Genomic DNA, 18,078 nt, shown 5'->3' with positions numbered 1-18,078 from the left:
TCTATCAGAATACCCACAATCATGTCAGAATGTCACCCCACCTAAAAGATATAAATCAATAAAATGTCATATAAATAGATGAATATCAAAAACCCTGCCAAGATCACAAGGCCACACAGCATACAAAAAGTTAAAGCAAAACACCTATTTTTGTTGCAAATGTTCATGTATGTTGACCCCTCCTTGTGGTTGTAGCGCTCGCTTACTTAAAACCAAATTTGACTTGGTCATAACCAACTTCAACAAAATATATACGTAAAACACATATTATATCTATCTTATATATACCCATCTTAGCCCAGTACTTCCCAGCTGCAGTCCTCATGGACCCCTAGCAGGTCATGTTTTCAGGATATCCTATAGCAAGAACACCTGTGGTAATGTCTGAGGCACTGGCGATAATTGCATCACCTGTGTAATACTGAAAATATGACCTGATGAGATGCCGTGAGTCCTGGAGTTAGGAAACACTGGCTTAGGCTAATGTGGTGTGGTTTGTTATCAAAACAATTCTGCCCTCATGTGTATGGATTATGTAACTACATGCTATGACTCACATTCACTCATCATCACCCTAGCATCTACAGGATGGGTAACGGAAAAGTAGCCTAATATCTATCTATCTATCTATCTATCTATCTATCTATCTATCTATCTATCTATCTATCTATCTATCTATCTAATATCTATCTTTCTTTCTATCTCATATCTATCTATCTCATATCTATCTATCTATCTCATATCTATCTATCTATCTTTCTATCTATCTCATATCTATCAATCTATCTAATATTTATCTATCTATTTAATATCTATTTATCTATCTAATATTTATCTATCTATCATCTATCTATCTCATATCTATCTATCTCTCTAATATCTATCTCTCTAATATCTATCTTTCTATCTATTTATCTATCTCATATCTATCAATCTATCTTTCTAATATCTATTTATCTCATATCTATCTATCTAATATATCTAATATCTATCTATCTCATATCTATCTTTCTATCTCATATCTGTCTTTCTATCTCTCATATCTATCAATCTATCTATCTAATATCTATTTATCTATCTAATATTTATCTATCTATCTAATATCTATCTATATATCTATCTAATATTTATGTATCTATCTCATATCTATCTATCTATCTCATATCTATCTATCTATCTCATATCTATCTATCTATCTATCTATCTCATATGTATCTATCTATCTCATAACTATCTATCTATCTATCTAATATCTATTTATCTATCTAATATTTATCTATCTATCTCTCTATCTATCTAATATCTATTTATCTATCTAATATCTATCTAATATCTATATATCTATCTTATATTTATCTATCTATCTAATATCTATATATCTATCTAATATTTATCTATCTAATATCTATCTATCTCATATCCATCTATAAAACTTGCTGTTTGCTTCTTTTCTGGGGGCTATTCTTCTTGAGAGAAACCCCACATTGTCGTTGCAGCTCTCCTTGACCATGAAGGATATGAAAATGCACAGATGGATAACCCACCATTAATCCTTTGGCGCTATCTGAACTGTTGTGGTTTTTGAATTTTCATATCTATCAATCTATCTATCTATCTGTCTATCTCATATCTATCTTTCTAATATCTATTTATCTCCTATCTATCTATCTATATATCTATCTATCTATCTATCTATCTATCTATCTATCTATCTATCTATCTATCTATCTATCTATCCCTCTCATATCTATCTATCTAATATTTATCTATCTATCTAATATTTATCTATCTATCTAATATTTATCTATCTAATATCTATCTATCTAATATCTAACTATCTTCCCAATACACATTGCATGCATTTATTCTTGACTGAATCTTTATAGAAATGGCACAAATAAATAACTCAAATTTGTAGGTTAGAAAAATCATTTGTTTAATGGGTTTAGATCACAGCGACTGCCAAGTTAATTTAATTTCCAATAAGTAGAAAATAGACTGTATGAGTTGTATTTTATATATCAGGGTCAATTTCTGAAAGCCAAACATCACGTCTGTTCTGTGAATGTAAGCAAATACCCTTCGGCAATTTGGGGCTTATGGGAAATTACTCATTGGCAGCCAAAAAACATCTATTTTCTTGATAACGGCTTGACCTCTTGTAATGCTTTTTCAGCTTGAGGAACTGGAAATAATTAAAAAAACATAAAAACTATTTCAGCTATGTGCTATTATATTCACCAGTGGCATGCTTATCTATTGGAGTTCATCAGAGATACAAACTGCAAACAGCGCTGTTTAATATTCCTCACTAAATTTGAAATCACGGAATGTGAATTATTACTCTATTCTATTTAGCTCCACACAGGAGAGATCTCACATGTTCATGGGAATAAAGTATTATTTGCAAAAAGCACAAATATGGAAATGGAATGACTGTGAAAAATAATAAATCTAAGTGAAATAAAATAGTGGATGACGGGCCTGTATTATATTAGCGGGGAGGGGCTAAAAAGTGTATCTGTCATCAGTTTTTGTGGTTTAATCACTGTTAATTTATAATACATGACTAGTAATTAGCAAAAGTTTGAAAAGTTCGGTTTGGCTACTTCTGCAAAGTTTGGTTTGGTCCAAATGAGTTTGAACCGAACTGGAAGTTCATCAAAACACTGAAAACTGATGTATAGCACTGTCTAAGAGCCATAAAAGCTTTGCATTATACTCTGACATTGTTCTGTAGGGTTTTTATGGCTCTTAGACAGGGTTATACATCAGTGTTCAGAACTAGTGTTGAGCGAACTGAACCAGTAGAACCCTGTTTTGGGTAGAACTTTGTTAAAAGCCCAGTTCAGGTTCAAGCTAAGCCAACGTTTTAGCAAAGTTTTAACCAAAAAACAGGGTTCTACTGGTTTGGTTCACTCAACACTACATATGACCTTGTAGATATTCAGATAAACTAAATCTTCTATGTTTTTAGTATCTTTTTATATTGTTTTTCCAATGAATGAGTCTGAAGGGTTGGCTGAATGAGTCTAAAGGCTGGAGCTGCAGTGTGGGCTCTGACCAATGAGATTCAGCAGAGTACCTCGGGTGAATTTCCATCTTTAAAAACTAATGTAATTTTTATGCCTGTTGGTCTAAGGGTGGCTTTACACAGGGCAACTGTCATCCAAGCACTCACTTGAAAAAGCTAATGTAAGCAACGGATGTAAACACAGCCACAAAGTAGGTAACGAGTGAGAATTTGTTCATTAGCTGCTTCTTTTCAGCTCACCTCAAAATAGTCGCTGGTTGATCAATTATCTTCTAGCGTAAACAGGTAATTATTTGTCTTTTACTGACTGGTAGGGAGGTTTGTACTGAAGCCACCATGAAGATGAACAACAAGTAAACAACAATCGCTTTGTATACAAACACAGAAAAAAACAATAGATCATGCAGTAATAACTCGCTTTAGCAACTATTTCTAGGGACTGCTAGGACAATAGTTGTCCCATGTAAAGTCATACTTGGTATTTGGTCCATCACAGGACACGTGGAAAAAAAATCCCGCAATGTACAAGAACTTTGCTTTGCTCTCTATTATGTTTTTGACATCCTGCCCAGCATATTCCAGGCAAAATGTTAGATTCTTTGATACATTGCCCTGTTGTGCACAGGTAATCCCACGGTGCATAGTAGCTTTCTATCACTGTGCCTATGGGAGTCCTGCCTACTGTCTATTATCAGCGCTGTTATTTGATTAAAAAAAAAAAAACAGGGTGTAGTTAAAAACATGGATCCAACACTACAAGTCAATACTGGTGTCCTATATTGAAGTAACTTTAGCATATAGAATGGGAAGGCATGGTTGTGCTACATGATAGTATGGCGCACAGATCCCCGCTGTTATGGGAATAAATCATATTCCAGAAGATTTCACTGATCTGCTTCAGATTGGTTATAATCAGAAGCTTCATGCATGAATATATGTATTTGAACTGACTGATGTTATCTGTCAGTCTTGAATACTCTTCTGATTTATTCAATGAAAGTACAATACAAATATCATTGACCATGACGCACCAATTACATGCACGCCCCCCCCAACATCATAACAATTCATGATTGGCCTAGTATGTAATGACGCTAATGATTAACATATGTTTATGGTGTAAGTCGCTATGTGAACATGTAATTCCTATCTACCCAAGGGGCATAGACTTTATTAATATTCAAATCTGAGAGAAGGAATGCAGTAAGAGGTAAGAGGTTCCTCCCCTTGTTAGCTAGTGCTGGGAAACATGAGTGAGAGGTATAGCGTCAACATTGTACTTGTACATGCCAGGGTATAATATTGAGCTTGTTAACCATTTAACTGCTAGCTATTTCCTATGAAGGCGGATATATGAAATATATATATATTTGTTTGCATAGGCTGATTTAGGAAACACATTTATATTATTATTATTACAACACTGCGAACAGCAGAGCATGTTTTTTCAGTTTTGTGTTGTGGTCCATGTAAGACATAGAGAGTAAAACCAAATCACAAAGTAGAAGAGTAGCATGTGAGAAGTAGAAATGTACTTTCCACATTTCTTGAAGCGCTGTGGGACCGTTACTATGACTGTAGTAAGGAAAGCGTACCTATGGCCAAGAGATGAGAATCCCGAGCAGAGGACTCTTGTCTATTAATGGAAATATAAAAATGGGTTTTAGAGTCCTTGTACAACCCCCTTTAACTAAATTACAGGAAGTGGCCTTTGTTTGTTTTTCCAAAAAGAGTCCCAATAAAACCTTTTCTTTCCATTTCCCTTCGTACAGATAATATGTTTACTAGCGATCTGCTTTTAAGACATTCTTCCTCAGATATTCCATATTGCTAATGGCAGAGGATTCGGGTTCTTATTTCTCCTTTTTCTGGTTAGAACAGAACCTCTAGAAGTGGTTATAAAGCTAAATTAAAAAAAAAACAACAGTATCACTGTAGGATCCTATTCCCAGATAACTTAGTTAGGATTATTCTGAATGATTACATTAATTGTTTGTGAAAAATCTTCAGAAACTTGACAAGAAGTAAGGGATCATTCCAACTTTAAATAATAGCTATATCTTAGCTATTCATGAATGAATAGCTAAGAGCTATGTGTGATTGGCTGAGCGCCCAGCCAATAGCTAAGCAGTAGCTGCTATTGGCTGAGCCCTCAGCCAATCTGCACAGCCCTTTCAGGAGGTGGGGATTTTTAAATTCCCGACTGCTGAAATAGCTTCATAGCAGTGCCGGGGAGCCAGCAGTAGGACGCGGCTGAGCGCTGGAGAGGTGAGTAACAATTTTTTTAAATTTTTTCATCACTTATTGATGCTTATCGGGGAAGGGCTTATATTTCAAGCCCTTCCCCGATAATCATTCTGTGGGGCTTGGCTGAAACCATTGATTTCAATGGGATTGGCAGCAGTGCTGATCCCATTGAAAGCAATAGAATAGAATGCCGCGGACTTCTGCCACAGCTGTGACAGCTGTGGCAGAGGATTCCTTCTTCCCTGCGGTACCCACGGGGATGAAGGAAACTCCTGCCACAGCTGTCACAGCTGTCACAGCTGTGGCAGAAGTCCGCGGCATTCTCCCTATGCTTTCAATGGGGCTTGCGCTGCTGTCGCTGGCCCCATTGAAACCACTTGCGATACGTCGGTTCTATACTGGCCTCTTTCTTGCGCTGCGATGCGAGAATTTTCTCGTGCTCTCGCAGCACAAGAAAGAAAATATCACCAGTGGGTGGGAGCCCTAAAGAGGATTATATACATTTTTGCAATAGGTTTTATCAGTCTATTCTGTACATTGTTTGTACTAAACTCCACTTCAGCTAGGTGAGCACAGTGCTGAGAAATCCATCTTCACCTAACTGCATCGTGGAACAGGGAGCTCCAGCTGTGCCTGCACTGTTACTTCTAGTGCAGGCACAGCTGTTCCATATACCAGTTTATTAACAAATGTCTGCTTTATATTTTATTAATGATCAATAGTACGTGTTCCTCCTGTTCCTGCTGCTCTGTCCGCCGGCACTGGTTTTATTAGTCCTCTGTCTTCTCTCCTGCTGCCACCCCAAGAGCTGTGTAAGGAGAAGCTGTTCTGTGCTGCAGACAGGTTCTCCTCCTCACAGTATACCTCTTTCCCCGCTGAACCTGATACACTGTGAGGGGCTCAGTACATGGGGTGAACAGTACTGTATATCACAACTCAATGCTCTGAGGCCCTGACAGCGCATTGGATCTGGTGGGGAATGGGCTTACTGTGAGAAGGGAAAGTTGGCTGCAGAACGGAATGGCTCCTGTGCTTTCACATAGGAGCGATAATTGCTCAGTGAACTAAAGCGGAGCGGGTTGGAGATCTTTCTGGCTGCCCACCTCCTAAACAGATGAATGTTTGCCAGTTTACACAGGCCAATCGTCATTTGCTCGTTATGTCTGCAGAAACTGAACAACCAACTAATTATCGTTCATCGTTATTCAACTGCTACTGGCATTTATACTGAATGATTATTGTTTGGATTCCTGCAATTCAAAATTTGAATGACTATCGTTCAGTATAAAAGGGCCCTTACTCTTTAAATTCAATGAGGATACATCACAGATTTCAGGTATTAACACTTCATCGAATGTTTAATCTTTACCTGCAAGATTAGTTTACCTTTGTTTAGAGCAAAAACTGATTCTCATCTAGATATCTCAGCAGCTTCTCCTTCTACCGCCACATTCACATGTGTGTTAAAGGCTTGCTTTGGAGCCTCCATTGCAGATCTGCTACAAAGTCCTGAATGAAATAACGCAGCATGGTTTTCCTACAGGTTTCAGCTGATCACTGGGGATCCCAGCAGAGGAGCACTTTCTGACTAGCTTTTTGTCAAGAGAACCTTCTAAAAAGTAGGTATTGGCCAAAGTGAACAATCCCTTTAATATTTCAAAATATTAAAAGGGTACTCTGGTAATTTTTCTTCCATTCATTATATAGCGATCCCTCCAGTATATATATATAAGTGAGGTAGTGTTTATTTCTCTCTATCTGAAACTCCTGGTCTCTTTTTCTCCAGATGGTCATGTGATCTCAGTTCTGACCAGCTGAGATGTGCTTGGGGGTTATAGATTCAGTCAAATTATCAATAATGCTGATATATGGATCTACCATAGAAACTGCCTAGAGCTGGATACACAACTCCAGTCATGCAGTTATAATAGAGGAGATCACAGCTCATCCTCCTGACTGTATACTTATGGCCTGTAGCTTATTTTTTTATGAACATAGAAGGTAATGATAACTAAACTGTCACCCCAGCAGGCAGAATGGTATAGCCTCAGCTAATGCTGTACTGATGCATCATGGGACAGATCTGAAACTGGAAGTAAAAAATCTCACTCTCAAGATGGTGGTTAGTAAGCATCACAAAGGGGGCTGCACTGTATGAATATTGATGCAATATACAGACTTCCAGCGTGCAATAGACAATCAGGTGAGGGGAGGCGAGGATGGAAAAATGTGTTTTCACCGAAGTGGCCTTTAAACAAGAATAAACGCAATAATCAACCAACAAATAAAAGAACTAAAAATAATTTCTATCACAATCCCATGTATTAGTAAAAAATGGCCGGGGGTGGGAATACCTCTTTAAGGCATTAAAATGTGAAGCAAGTTTGTTGCATTTCATAAAAGGCAAATAGCTGATTTGTCATATTGATAACATTTGTATGAATACATATGTGTGGCTTATTGGTAAGGATTTTCCCTGTACTGTACCCAACTACCATTTATCACACTCCTTCTACAGATCAAAATCAATAGATTAATACACAGGGACAGGAGGAGCAGGCGAAAATAGGAAAGATGACTTATAGCGCAGGAACTCATTTCATGACAACAGAATTGAAATGTAAAAAGCTGTGCACTGTGTATATACTGGGCTCTACAGCATACACAATGCTGCCTTTTACAATACCCAATGGAAGGATGAGATTACATTGACACCAGAGTCACTGCAAAGTGCCAACATATTTATTTTTACAGACAAAACACTAGATATGAAGCACTAAGGTTATAAAAAAAGATAAGAAATTACGTATAAAAATGACGTATCTCTACAGAGCACCTCACAAACCATATTATGTCAAAGTCAATGCAGCTCTATATTTCACCAACCGCTTCTCAACCCTATAACATGATATATTTAGCTGGACTTGAGAATCCGCTCCAAAACTCTCATCAGAGATAATGCCTTACAGCATGCTCATAGGGAACAGCTGATCACCTGGGGAAGCTTCGGCAAGCTAGGCATTTCTATTGCAGCGTAGGTGAAATGTAGTATTACATGGCAGCCAATCAGATAAATCGCCACCCTGTAATGGAAGTGCAGCGACTTAGTGGGGCGGATCAATGTGGGGGAGACCAGGATGGTTGTCATGGGTGGCTCTGCAATCTCTCCCAACAATGGCGGCAAAGTGCCTGGCTTGGCTGCACACGGTGGTTTGTCACGTGACGCCAGTACCTCTTCAGGAATCTCAGGGTTTATGACGAGATAACTGACACGAGTCCTGTTAGCTTTAGTTTGCAAACTGGAGGTACGCAGTTTACTAGCTTTTGAATCAGTTGAACAATAACAACAATGGCAAACTTGCAGATTATGGCAGAGGTATTTACATGGTATACAGTTGATAACGTTGCTTCACAAATACAGTTCAGTACATTTAACACTTTACTCTTCAACGCTCTCTCTATTTGTTCCTAGAGGTTACCTAACAATGCTCTCATAGTCCTAGTTATTTGTTGGGGTGTTATTTTAGAAGATTTTAAGGCAGTAACTGAAGCTGGTTTAAAGATGGGCCTCTATTACATTCCCTGAATATATTTGAGCAGGGTTCAGTGTAACTCGCTGTTAGATGAAAAGGTCCCAGTTTGTTTCTCTACGCTGTGGGTTGATTCAGAAGCTGGTTTTATCCTGACTTCTTACTCCAGGCAACATTCTCTCTCTCTCTGGTAAGTCTGCGGAACACCTCCTGCACGTCCTGCCCCGACAACACGTCTGCTCTCCTCCTCCTCCTAACCACGGCTCCCCTTCTCTTCCTGTCTGTTCTCCCGCTCTCTGCTTACTCCTCCTCCTAACATCCTGTCTCACCCTGATCTTTTTCCCGCACTTGGGACTCTCACCCTTCCCCCTCCCCTAATCAGTCTCTGTATGACAAACAGCCTATCCGCAGCCAGCTATTGCCAAGCAGTTAATTTAGCTTGTTAAAGTAAAAGGGGAAAGATGGAACTTTCCATTGTACGACACCTTCTATGTCTTCTGAATGAGTACATAGCCAGGCGAACACAGGACAATTAGTGTGTGACTATTCTGGAGGACCCTTTGGGCCACTACAGAAGGACAGCTCAAAGCCTTCTAGAATGGGAGCAACTCTTACAGAGTAGCTCTTCATTCAGTCCCTTAGAGAGAGGTCCCAAGCGGAAGACTGTACGGAACCACAAGCAGGGGGTTTGGGGCTTTCCTAGTTTTCTGGGGCATTGTTAGCCTGATGGACTTAGAGTGCATGGGTTGCCATTGCTACACAAACAATGCTTTACTAATAGGAAAAAGGTAGCTTGTGACCTGGTAATCCAAGATATCTCAATCTGTCAATAAAGCTCAAGGGCCCGTGTGAACGATTGTTAATCAGTGTCCTTGCCCAGTTAGCTGGAAGCAATAATAAGTGATAGTGACTTCTCCCAACAGTCTTTAGGCTCGAAATACCTGCAACAGCTCTGTAACCAGCCGACCAATGACCAGTTTCCCTCTAGCTCACTACTATGGATTCAGCATCGTTGGGAGGTAGGGGTGAAGAGGAACCACTGAATTCACTATTCAACACTTTTCCTCTGTTCAACAGAGGAAAACTGCTTGTAGGACAATTACTACAGCCCCGTAGCACAAACTGGGAGAGACTCCCTTCTTCCTCTGTGTACAGTTTAACTGCCCTCTATGCGCACTCTGCAAATTTCTCAATGGCTGCATCTCTTTCTCCGAAGGTAACTATCCTTGAGACTGCTTCAGCGGCACTGCAGTACACCAGGAGAGACTCCTGCTTCAACCTCCATACTGCATCAAACACGTCTCTCAACTACTTCCTGTCTCTTCCTCCTACTCAGCTCTGTTTCCACTCCCTCTTAAAGAGAGAGTACCATCCCAAAGAACACAACAACATATCATCACTATGGGGATTTTCTCATTACTTAAAACTGCTTCACAGTCACTCTGTCCTTTTTGGTTGCTGCTGACCAGGACATGTGACTCTTATAGCCAATCACTCGCCACAGCAGTGACCTTCTATAGCCAGTGATTGGTTGCAGCAGTCACATGACCTGGCCAGCAGCAACCAAGGAAGACAGAATGGTTGTGAAGCAATTTTAAGAAAAGGGAAAACTCTTTCAGACATTGTAAAACTGCATCCCCTTCCTTTCCAGGACCCTCCTCTATGACCTTCATACAACATTAGAGATGAGCGAGCACCAAAATGCTCGAGTGCTCGTTACTCGAGTCGAACTTTCAGTGATGCTCGAGAGCTGTCATTCAGCTGAGAGCTGCCCCTGATTGGTCCCTGCGCTGAGCCAATCAGAGGCAGCACTCACTCACCCATTCATGAATTAATGAACGGGTGAGTGAGAGCTGCCTCTGATTGGTGAGGATTTTGAATCCCCGGCTGCTGAATACTACTCACAGCAGTTCAGGAGAACTGCCGGCCGGCCTCGGCTGAACTCCGTCTGCCGGGACAAGGTGAGTATATTCTGAAAATTCATCCCGCGCTCGCCGGCAGCCCATTGCTTTCAATGGAGCCGGCTGTACTGCCGGCTCCATTGCATTCAATGGTCAGTGCTCGTTTAATCGAGACGAGTACGGCGTGGTGCTCGTCTCGAGTAACGAGCATCTCGAGCACCCTAATACTCGAACGAGCATCAAGCTCGGACGAGTATGCTCGCTCATCTCTATACAACATGCTATAATAGGGCATATAAACATTGGTTGTGTTCTTGGAAGAAAAAAACTTTAAGGCCTGCCCATATTATTTTTACATTGAGTAGCCAGGGTCCCCACAGTATAGCTATCGCTCAAACTTTCTTCCCAAAGTGACACATGCCATATAAACATTAGTTCTAACCCTGAGCGCTTTCTCTCAAGCAATACATGTCATTCGAGGAACACTTTTTAGAATAGTGCTACAATTTCAAGATTATAGCAGAAAGAAATTGCATGCTTCAGTTCAAATAACCTTAAAATAATACAAAAATTAAACTCCTTTCTTCAGCCATGAAAATGCCAACTTCTAAAGTGTTTGTGTTGGCCAGTGGAGAAGAAGAAAGTCAGTATGGAATATTTCTACTACTCATATTTGCTGTATTATATCTTACATAAGAGTTCCTTTTTGACTACTTGGGGTAACGCTTCCGAGGTATTTAGCTACATTTGTCTTGTATTCACTGCTGTTCTGCTATTGTGTAGTTTAAATCTCGTTCCTCGCTGTATTGCTTACTGTTTCCATTAATCTGCTAATTACAGTATGTCATATCTTTTTCAAGTTTTAATATAGACACAGTAAAAACATATTATACAGCACAATCAAGCCATTTAATATTAATCTTGTTTTATTGTCAAATGTGTTTTTCATTGAATGGAAAAAAAAAAAGAGCAGAGATGTAAAATACACCGCCATACAATAGAGCACAGTCAAACTAAACGAAATTAAAAGCTCTACTAATATGAATTTGCAATGCGGCCTCAATTACTCAATTGTTTGGGCTGGAAAAAATAGCTGTCATTTTTAAACAAGTATGTTTTGTAACACCAAAGTGCTATGACAGACAGAGAATAAATATTCAGTTCTGTTCTTTACTTTTCTGACGAATGGCAATAGTGGCAAACAAGGAGCCGATGGATATACAGCATATCGTTCTCCTGTGTTCTCTTCAAAGGATGGTGAGTACACAATATGTTATGTTGAAAAAAGTATTGGCATGCTCATAGAAGGTGATGAATAGAGATGAGCGAGCGTACGCGTTAAGGCAAATTACTCTGTGTCTCTACCAACATGACCGGGCACCATGTCCTACGGCACACAGTGTTAAGGCTTGGTTTGAGGAGCAGGACGTCCTCAAATTTCATTGACCAGCCCAAAGTCCAGATCTCAATCCCATCGAGCATCTTTGGGATGAACTAGAATGCCATACCCCTGCACACCCAATATGCTCATCATCCCTGCATCACTATCTGAAGTTCTCTTCGAGGAAATAGAGGCAAATCCCTGCACACATCTATGGGAATTTGATGGAAAAGCATGCCTAAGTTGGTTTCTGCAGTCATTGAGGCCGAAGGCTGCCCAATATTGTATTAAAAAAAAATGTAAACAAAATTGACTTTCATCACTAGGGATGAGCGAGCGTACTCGTTAAGGGAAACTACTGGAGCGAGTATCGCCATTTTTGAGTACATGCCTGCTCGCCCAAAAAGATTCAGGCGTGAGCACGGGGAGCGGAGGGGGGGGGGGAGAGATCTTCCCCCCCGTTCACCCACGCTCTCCCCCGCCCCCAAATCTTTTCAAGCAAGCAGGCATGTACTCAAAAATGGCGATACTCGCTCCAGTAGTTTCCCTTAACGAGTACGCTCACTCATCCCTAGTGATGAAAGTCAATTATTTTTACATTTTTTTAATATAATATTGGGCCACCTTTGGCCTCAATGACTGCAGAAACCAACTTAGGCACGCTTTTCCATCAAATTCCCATAGATGTGTGCAGGGATTTGCCTCTATTTCCTCGAAGAGAACTTCAGAGAGTGATGCGGGGATGATGAGCATGTTGGTGTGTAGGGATATGGCATTCTAGTTCATCCCAAAGATGCTCGATGGGATTGAGATCTGGACTTTGGGCTGGTCAATGAAATTTGCAGACGTCCTGCTCCTCAAAGCAAGCCTCAACACTGTGTGCCGTAGGACATGGTGCCCGGTCATGTTGGTAGAGACACAGAGCTGTACCAAAGTTTAGGTAATACCACATTGTTCAGAATGTCTTTGTCCCCATTTGCGTTGGGAGTGGACTTCACTTTATCAATGGCCCTAGCATCGCTAATTTCCTTCATTTCATGGCCATTTGGCCATTTGGCGGATCCAGCATGCTGTGTTTTTTTTTTTTTTGTTCTTCGGAATAGAAGAGCGAAAATGTAATGGCAATGTGAAAAATATGTCACAAAGCAATGGATGTTAAAAAATATCAGAATAAAAAAAAGCCACTCAAAAAAAGCCTCTAAAATGCATGTATCAGTTAAAAAATAGCTGGCTTTCATTTCATGTGTTTTTGGACTCAAAAAACAGAACAACAAAAGTTTTGTGTGAAGGAAGTCTACAGATAGGGTCACAAGTTCAGACTTGTACTATCTTTTGCTGCTCGGTAAAATTGGACATTTCCCCCTGCATTTCTGCAGCTTTATGCTATGGTTCTTTCAAGCTTGTTTCACCTTCAGAAGTCATTCTACATAAGGGCGCATTCTCTCAGAACGATATTCACGTACGAGTTTTGTGTGATGCGTAAAAAACTTGCGTGAATATGAAATCGCAGGATGTTCTATCACTGGGCGTTCCATTGGAACGTCTTGCCCATTGCTTTCAATGGGACCTTAAAAGCCATCGCATGGCAAGTGCGATGGGATGTTTCCCATTGAGGTCAATGGGAAACACTAGCTATACTAACACGTGCATGAAAATTGCAATTTTTGAAATGAAAAACGCTTTGCATCGCCGTGAAAAACACACGGCAAGCGCAATATTGGGCCAAGTTTCTCAGCCTGATATTGCGCTTGCTTCGAATGTAGCTTAAATCTGTCTACCCGTTCATCCTTTTTCCCCTACAGTGGGACACTAATAGTTACTTCATGGTGAGCACACCTAAATCAAACCTCACCGTATAAATAATTGATTTCTATGGTAAGCATTGCTTTCCTACACACTGTGATTCCCTTTGAGTCTAGACTGGGCCTTGAGTGTTGTTTGCAATATATATATGTCAACTAGTTCTTGAAAAAAGCATCAATGTGCGCTGACAGCATGTTTCTCACAGAGATCAATGTTCTCTAGGATTAGCTGCAGTTAAGCTCATTTCTCCATATGTTGAATACAGCCAAATGAGGCCACATACCTCCAGACGTGAGCTGCATAATAATTTGTTATGTATCGGTACAATAATACATAAAGTTGGATTCTTCTTATGCACAATGTATAGAATGTGACTGGGAAACCATTTAAGATGGCACTTTATGTTTTCACTATCTGATCCACATACTGATATATTCAGAAGAAGCATGGATTCATTTTGATTAATGTGGGTTATGTCATTAAAGGGGTTGTCCCACGCCGAAACGGGTTTTTTTTTTTTCAATAGCCCCCCCGTTCGGCGCGAGACAAACCCGATGCAGGGATAAAAAAAAAAACAGATAGTACTTACCCGAATCCCTGCGGTCCAGCGTCTTCTTACTTACCTTGTGAAGATGGCCGCCGGGATCTTCACCCTCGGTGGACCGCAGGGCTTCTGTGCGGTCCATTGCCGATTCCAGCCTCCTGATTGGCTGGAATCGGCACACGTGACGGGGCGGAGCTACGAGGAGCCGCTCTCCGGCACGAGCGGCCCCATTCAGCAAAGGAGAAGACCGGACTGCGCAAGCGCGTCTAATCGGGCGATTAGACGCTGAAGATTAGACGGCACCATGGAGACAAGGATGCCAGCAACGGAACAGGTAAGTGAATAACTTCTGTATGGCTCATAATTAATGCACGATGTATATTACAAAGTGCATTAATATGGCCATACAGAAGTGCTTACCCCCACTTTGTTTCGCGGGACAATCCCTTTAAGGTAAGGTTAATAAAAATATACTTATGCTAATAAATATATATGCTACAAAAAAGGGTGGACTGAGACTCGACTGGGAGCTCGGGCAATAAAGTTTATGGGCCTCTTAGAGTGGTTTATGTTGCGAGTAGAAGATATCACGACATAGGTTCAGGATATGATGCAGACGAAGGAGTAACAAAAATGGGATATATATAGTTATGAACATAGAGATAAAAATAAATACTATTTATATATTAAACAAACAGTTAACTCATACAGTAGAGCTGTCTATCCCTAGTTATGGCTAAATAGCTCCCAGTTACCAACACTTCAGATATATTAGAAAATAACAGCAATTACCAAGAAAATTAGTAAAAAAGTTGCTTAAAGTATCATACAGTTCTTATTGGCAGGTTTAATATTCTATTAACATCCAAGCGTAATAACCTTGTTATCCTGTGATCAATGTCCATTACACTCAATAGTTAACCCCCTAACACCACAGTCATCCCTTAACATGTACAGTTAAGTCCTGGGTGTACATGGTTTATATGGAGCGGGATCGCAAGCTGATCCCGCTCCATAGAAGGTGGGTGCCAGCTGTCTATGATAGCAGACACCCGCCTGCAACAGCTGCAATCAGTGCGGATCACAGCTGTTAAACCTCTAAATGCCCCCTACGAACTTCCCATGGCAGTTGGGGGCCTTTTGAAGACCCCTAGGGAGACCATAAATAAATGCCTAATAAGGTGTGCCTGTGACTCGCTTTCATAGACTGCCTGTCAAAATGTGGTATAATGTAATTGTTTGGTGTTACATTATACTGTATGAGCGATCACAAATTCAAGTCCCTTGAGGGGACTAAAAATTTTTAAAAACAAATTTAAAAAAGTGCTATTAATTATTGGGAAAAAATGTAAAATAAAAACCCTCTATCCATATTAGTAATAAAAAAGGAAAAATGAAAAAAAAAACAACTAATACATTTTGTACCTGCACATCCATAAAAGTCTCATTTGTCAAAGTAACACATTATTTATCCTGCATGGTAAACATCATAAGAGAAGAAAATACACATTGTCAGAATTGGGATTGTTTTTTTTTTTTTAGTCACCCCATCTTCAAGAAAATTTTTTATTAAAAAGTGATCAAAAAGTCATGAACTCCAAAATGGCACCAATAGAAACTACTGGATGTCCCTCAAAAAAATGAGCCTTCACTAGAGATGAGCGAGCACCAAAATGTTCGGGTGCTCGTTACTCGGGACGAAATTTTCGCGATGCTCGAGGGTTCGTTTCGAATAACGAACCCCATTGAAGTCAATGGGCGACCCGAGCATTTTTGTATATCGCCGAAGCTCGCTAAGGTTTCCATTTGTGAAAATCTGGGCAATTCAAGAAAGTGATGGGAACGACTAAGCAACGGATAGGGCAGGCGAGGGGCTACATGTTGGGCTGCATCTCAAGTTCCCAGGTCCCACTATTAAGCCACAATAGCGGCAAGAGTGAGACCCCCCCCCTCCCAACAATTTTTACTTCTGAAAAGCCCTCATTAGCAATGCATACCTTAGCTAAGCACCACACTACCTCCAACAAAGCACAATCACTGCCTGCATGACTCTCCGCTGCCACTTCTCCTGGGTTACATGCTGCCCAACCCCCCCCCCCCCCCGCACGACCCAGTGTCCACAGCGCACACCAAAGTGTCCCTGCGCAGCCTTCAGCTGCCCTCATGCCACACCACCCTCATGTCTATTTATAAATGCGTCTGCCATGAGGAGGAACAGCAGGCACACACTGCAGAGAGTTGGCACAGCTAGGCAGCGACCCTCTTTAAAAGGGGCGGGGCGATAGCCCACAATGCTGTACAGAAGCAATGAGAAATATAATCCTGTGCCACCTCCATCAGGAGCTGCACACATGGGCATAGCAATGGGGAACCTATGTGCCACACACTATTCATTCTGTCAAGGTGTCTGCATGCCCCAGTCAGACCGCGGTTTTTTATAAATAGTCACAGGCAGGTACAACTCCGCAATGGGAATTCCGTGTGCACCCACAGCATGGGTGGCTCCCTGGAACCCACCTGCTGGACATAAATGTATCCCATTGCAGTGCCTTGGACAGCAGAGCTAACGTCAGATTAAATGCAGGTGGGCTTCGGCCCACACTGCATGCCCCAACCTGACCGGGGTTTTTAATTCATAGACACAGGCAGGTACAACTCCCTATTGTGAAGTCCCTGTGGACCGACAGCATGGGTGGGTGCCAGGAAGCCACCGGCGGTACATAAATATATCCCATTGCATTGCCCATCACAGCTGAGGTAATGTCATGTTTAATTCAGGTGGGCTTCGGCCCACACTGCATGCCCCAGTCAGACTGGGGTTCTTTAGAAGTGGACACATGCAGTTACAACTCCGTGTGGACCGACAGCCTGGGTGGCTCCCTGGAACCCACCGGCTGTACATAAATGTATCCCATTGCAGTGCCCTGGACAGCAGAGCTAACGTCAGATTAAATGCAGGTGGGCTTCGGCCCACACTGCATGCCCCAGTCAGACTGGGGTTCTTTATAAGTAGGCACAGGCAGGTACAACTCCCTATTGTGAAGTCCGTGTGGACCAACAGCATGGGAGGGTCCCTGGAACCCACCGGCAGTACATAAATATATCCCATTGCATTGCCCATCACAGCTGAGGTAATGTCATGTTTAATGCAGGTGGGCTTCGGCCCACACTGCATGCCCCAGTCAGACTGGGGTTCTTTAGAAGTGGACACATGCAGTTACAACTCCGTGTGGACCGACAGCATGGGTGGCTCCCTGGAACCCACCGACGGTACATAAATATATTCCATTGCAGTGCCCAGCACAGCTGAAGTAATGTCATGTTTAATGCAGGTGGGCTTCGGCCCACACTGCATGCCCCAGTCAAACTGGGGTTCTTTAGAAGTGGACACATGCAGTTACAACTCCGTGTGGACCGACAGCATGGGTGGCTCCCTGGAACCCACCGACGGTACATAAATATATCCCATTGCAGTGCCCAGCACAGCTGAGGTAATGTCATGTTTAATGCAGGTGAGCTTCGGCCCACACTGCATGCCCCAGTCAGACTGGGGTTCTTTAGAAGTGGACACATGCAGTTAGAACTCCGTGTGGACCGACAGCATGGGTGGGGGCCAGGAAGCCACGGGCGGTACCTAA

Source organism: Eleutherodactylus coqui, chromosome 10 (assembly GCF_035609145.1).
Source record: "Eleutherodactylus coqui strain aEleCoq1 chromosome 10, aEleCoq1.hap1, whole genome shotgun sequence".
Classification (NCBI taxonomy): Eukaryota; Metazoa; Chordata; class Amphibia; order Anura; family Eleutherodactylidae; genus Eleutherodactylus; species Eleutherodactylus coqui.
The sequence above is the reverse complement of the archived record's forward strand: the minus strand, read 5'-3'. Positions refer to the sequence as shown.